The sequence below is a fragment of the Antechinus flavipes genome, chromosome 1 (genome assembly GCF_016432865.1).
Source record: "Antechinus flavipes isolate AdamAnt ecotype Samford, QLD, Australia chromosome 1, AdamAnt_v2, whole genome shotgun sequence".
NCBI lineage: Eukaryota > Metazoa > Chordata > Mammalia > Dasyuromorphia > Dasyuridae > Antechinus > Antechinus flavipes.
In genome coordinates, this window is record NC_067398.1 from 42,135,439 (window position 1) to 42,141,438 (window position 6,000).

Here is a 6,000-nt window from a genome sequence, read left to right on the forward strand (position 1 = left end):
CTCTAAACAAGTCAGGTGCCATAAGAGGCTTTAAGCTTTTCAGTTTGGTATTTTGATATAATCATAACAGCAGTGATATTTATAGAGAGTTTATGATTTGCAAAGTTTTCTAGACAGAGAGAGAGAGAGAGAGAGAGAGAGAGAGAGAGATTCACACACACATAATCTCACTGGGGCTCATAGCAAATCTGTAAGGTAGATAATACAGGGAATATTAATCTCTCTTAACAGATCAGGAAAGTAGGCTTAAAAGAGATTACATGGTCAAGCCCTAAGTCACAGAACAAGACTCATCTTCCTGATTTGAGGTCCAACATTAGATCCAGTGTGCCAAATGTCTCTAGATTGGAGAAGACTAATAGATTACATTTGCATAATGCTTTAGTGTTTTACATATAGTTTCTCATTTGATTATTACAGCAACTCTGGTGTTTGGGGGGAAAGTTATCATCCCCATTTTGTAGATGAAAAAGCTGAATTTCACTAAGGTTCAATAACTCATTCAAGACCAGACAGCTGGTAAATGGCAGTGAAGTTATATGGCTCCCTCATCCACTGATAACTCCACAATGACATACTATTTCTCAGTAGAAGTACAAAGATCATCACAGATAGAAGAGAAATTAGGAAGAGAATCATAGAATCTTGGAGACAGAATGATCTAGTCTGGGCTTCCATTTTTGTGGATAAGGAAACTCATGCCAGAGAATTTAAATGATTTATTCAAGGTCACATTACCTAGTAATCGGCAGAACTTAACTCATACCCTGTTGGTTTTTTCTTTCTAATTTTCAGCTAGCTACTCTGCCTATTCACCTGCTAGGTGGTGCAAAGGATAGAGCACTGGGCCAAGAATCAGGAAGACTCATCTTTCTGTGTTCAGGTCTAATCTTATTAGCTATGAGACTCTGGGCTAGTCACTTAACCCTGTTGGCTTCTATTTCCTCATCTACAAAATGAGTTATACTATATATGTGGGTGTCTGTATATGTGTGTGTGTACATATACATACATACATATATATAAATGGCAAACCAATTAAGAATCTTTGCCAAACAAACCTCAGATAGTCTCAAGAAGACTCTGACAACCAGAAAGACTTATACAAACTGATGATGAGTGAAGTAATCAGGAGGAGGAGAACACTGTGCATAGTAACAGTAACACTGAAATGATCAACTATGATGGATCCAGCTCTTTAAAAACATTAGGTCATGATCCAAAACAACTCCAAAAGGCTCATGATGGAAAATACTATCCATACCCAGAAAAAGAACTGGTGGAAGCTGAATGAAGATCAAAGCATACTCTGTTCACTTTCTTTTGCTTTATTTTTCTTTTGCTCTATTTCTCTTTCACAATAAGACTAATATGGAAATTTTTACATAATTACACATGTATAACCTGTAACAGATTGTTTCTTGTCTTGGAGAAGGGAGAAAAAAAGGAGGAAGAGGGAAAATTTTGGAAATCAAAATAAGTATTTTTTTCTAAAGCAATTGAGGTCAAGTGACTTGCTTAGGGTCCCACAGCTAGTGTTTGGTATCTGAGGTCAGATTTTTTTTTTTTTAATAAATTTTATTTTATTTAATAATAACTTCGCATTGACAGAATCCATGCCAGGATAATTTCTACACGACATTATCCCTTGCAATCACTTATGTTTCGTTTTTTCCCCTCCCTCCCTCTTCCCCCCCCCCCCAGGATGGCAAGCAGTCCTATATATGCTAAACATGTTGCAGTATATCCTAGATACAATACATATTTGCAGAACCAAACAGTTCTCTTGTTGCACAGGGAGAATTGGATTCAGAAGGTAAAAATAACTCGGGAAGAAAATCAAAAATGCAAATAGTTTACATTCATTTCCCAGTATTCCTTCTTTGGGTGTAGCTGTTTCTGTCCATCATTTCTCCAATGAAACTCAGTTAAGTCTCTTTGTCAGAGAAATCCACTTCCATCAGAATACATCCTCATACAATATCGTTGTCGAAGTGTATAATGATCTCCTGGTTCTGCTCATCTCACTTAGCATCAGTCCATGTAGGTCTCTCCAAGCCTCTCTGTATTCATCCTGCTGGTCATTCCTTACAGAGCAATAATATTCCATAACATTCATATACCACAATTTACCCAGCCATTCTCCAATTGATGGGCATCCATTCATTTTCCAGTTTCTAGCCACTACAAACAGGGCTGCTACAAACATTTTGGCACATACAGGTCCCCTTCCCTTTTTTAGTATCTCTTTGGGGTATAAGCCCAATAGAAACACTGCTGGATCAAAGGGTATGCACAGTTTGATAACTTTTTGGGCATAATTCCAGATCGCTCTCCAGAATGGCTGGATTCGTTCACAACTCCACCAACAATGCATCAATGTCCCCGTTTTCCCGCATCCCCTCCAACATTCATCATTGTTTTTTCCTGTCATCTTAGCCAATCTGACAGGAGTGTAGTGATATCTCAGAGTTGTCTTAATTTGCATTTCTCTGATCAATAGTGATTTGGAACACTCTTTCATGTGAGTGGTAATAGTTTCAATTTCTTCATCTGAAAATTGTCTGTTCATATCCTTTGACCATTTATCAATTGGAGAATGGCTTGATTTTTTATAAATTTGAGTCAGTTCTCTATATATTTTGGAAATGAGGCCTTTATCAGAACCTTTAATTGTAAAGATGTTTTCCCAGTTAGTTACTTCCCTACTAATCTTGTTTGCATTCGTTCTGTTTGTACAAAGGCTTTTTAATTTGATATAATCAAAATTTTCTATTTTGTGATTGGTAATGGTCTCTAGTTCATCTTTGGTCACAAATTTCTTTCTCCTCCACAAGTCTGAGAGATAAACTATCCTATGTTCCTCTAATTTATTTATAATCATCTGAGGTCAGATTTGAACTCACATCCCACTGACTTCAAAGCTAGTGCTCTATCCATTGCATTATCTAGCTGTCCGTGGAACTCAAAGCCTTTTAAAACATGAATGTTGAAAATAAACTTCATATCTAATTGGAAAAAATAATAAAATACTATTAATTTTTTAAGAAACGTGGTTTTTTTTAAAGAGTCAAATAAAACTGGAAAATGACTGAACAACAACATTTTTCCCATTATGCCACATTACTTCAAATCTGGAGTAATCTCTAAAAGGTCTTTGAAAATGGAAAGGACTATTATACCAATGCTCTCTGATTTCTTTCAGAAACCCAAAGAAAATATATTTACATTGTGTTTAAAATAAGGGCTTAAAATGAGCAAAGGAATTCTTACATCAAGTATTGTTAAAGCCTGAAGGTTTAGATTCTTCTTCTTCTATAAATACTATAAAAGGTAGCACCTGATCCATCCTAAGTGATTTCAATAGAACCCTTATCAAAGACAGAAGAATGGACTGCTTGATTTCCCATGTTCGTTTAGCAAATTTTAACCCCCTCAAAAAAAAATGTTATTTACTCAATCTTCCAACTACTAGGAAAATACTGATGGCCAGGTAATAATTGTCCTTAGTAAGCTCCTTAAGAGCATAAGAAAGAGAAGGGGGAATAGAGGAGGAAGGGAGAGAGAGAGAGAGAGAGAGAGAGAGGAGAGAAAGGAGAGACAGAGAAAGGAGAGAGAGGAACATGGAGATAGAGAGACAGAGACAGACAGACAGACAGAGGGAGAGAGTGCATTTGTTAAATGCTTACTATTTGCCAAGCATTATGTTAGAGATTGTTTCATTCTTCATATTTGTGTCCCCATTGCTAAACACAATCTAGGTGCTTAATGAAAATAGAATATTATCTGCATTAATTCCTATAGACTTACCAGCATCAACATTAAATTGAGGTATAAGAACAGTCAATTCAGTTTATTTTTAAGTGACTAATATATGAATGTTAACCAGAAATCCAAGGCCAGGGAATAAGAATACAACCAGTGATAATATATTACTAATGAAGCAAAATCTATTATAGTCACATTTCGCACTCCATTCCTAGATGCCTTAGAGAATGATGCCATGGAAACAAGACTTTCATTGTAAATTCTCATGAAGAAGCCTAGGAAAAACCTATTTGTAATCCATGTATCCTTCATTAAATAACTTTTTTTTTAAATTTACTTTTATAATGAACTTAAAAACCAACATCAAGCATTTCAAAATGCAAAGAAAAAAACTCACATGAGAAACTATGACCTATTGCAACAATATCATAGTATTTAATAAATGTTTGCTGGTCTATTGATTAATTCAAGTTTAATTTGTTTTTAAAGAAATATTATGTGTATATATTTGTTGCAATACACGGGAGCCACCTGACAATGGCTGCTGGAGATCCAACCCAGAATGGATCTCCTCTTCTGAAAGGATGATACAAGGAGACTGAGAGGCAATTGCTGTTCTCTGACCTCTCTGACTGAAAGGCTGTTGGGTTTTCTGCTCTCTCTCCTCTTCCCTCTGACTCCAATTTACCTCATTTCCAGTCCACAAAACCTGTGTCAGCGAAATATATATATATATATTTGTTTCTGCTATCATATACTAATCTACCACTTCTAGGACTCTATTAAGAGGAAACTCTTTTTTGGAGCAAATATCTAAGGTGAGGAATAACCAAGCAATATTAGCCATAGCTAAAAATGTCAGTCTCACTCTGTATCTCTAGTCAATTACCAATGTCAAGTTTATTGCCAAGAAATGGGAATTAAGCTTTATCATTATCACAGATTAGAAATTATTTGCCCATGTTATTATTTTTTAACACTGAGAGCTGGAAAAGCCTTCAAGAGCCATCTAGTCTAATCTATGGCCAAAATCACACAAAAGGCCATTCCTTAATGACCAACAAGTGGTCATTCAGCCTCTGCTTGAAGACTTCTGGGGAAGAGTAATTAACTACCTCAAAGAGTAGCCTGTTCCATTTTTTGATAGCTCTAACAATAAGCTATATTTCCCTTGATATCAAGACTATATTGCTTAAAGTTGATATGCACGCCCACAAACATTTACTGAAATATTGAATAATATTAAACTAAATTGGATCATGAGATCACAGAGCTAGAAGTGGTCAAAAGAAAGTAAGCCTCAGAAAGCAGGGTTTCATGGTTTTTTCCCTCTATCCTCAGAACCCAACACATAGTAGGAATTTAATAAATATTTGTTAAGTGAATGAATGAATGAAACTAGCCTAATTCCTTCATTTTAAAGTTGCAAAGATGGCTCCCACACTAAAAGGAAAAAAGAAAACCTCTCTTATCACACACCAAATCCAAGAAAAACTTTTGGAAGTAGTTTAGAAAACTGTCCGCAAAAGAAGCAACTTTATTTTTTAAAAAAGAAATCCCTTTTTCTATCTGTATAGTTACGGAGGAAAACCTTCACTCTTTTCCACTAAGACATTGCATGAAGTGCCTACTGCCACAATGGAAAAATGGAACAATCACTTTTCCCCTAGAGAGTCTTCACAGACTGCGCTTTCCCCCACAGCACTCAAGGACATTTCCTTTTTGTCTCTATTAACATGGAGTCTAGCAAGGTTGTGCTAGCTAATAAAAGCACTCAGCTGACAAAAGATGCTTTTGAAAAGTCACTCCAAAAGGGTGCTCTTTCGATGGCTTTATTAAAATAAAAAATGCCACGTCCTTGTGAAGTTAAAAGTTTGGAGAACATAGTTTTTTTAAAAAGTCACATAGCATGGTAATTGTAGATACAATGGGGTGTCTGTTGAGAGTCGCACTCAGCTCTTAAACAGATTCATCCAAACTCATTAGATGGAATATGAATTCCCACTCTGCTCAGTCAGACTTTCATTTTTTCTTCTCAATCATTGAGCTAGCAGTAATTTCTAAGGGATTGTCCTAAAAAAAGACCAATTTATATAACAAAGTTAAAAATCAAAGAAACCAACCTCTGGCTTTTGAACCCAAACTGCTTAAGGAAATAAAATGAATGTACCCTACCCCTCAAAAAGAAAAGCATCTGGATCCATAGCATTGTCCTAAGAAAAAAATGGCTTC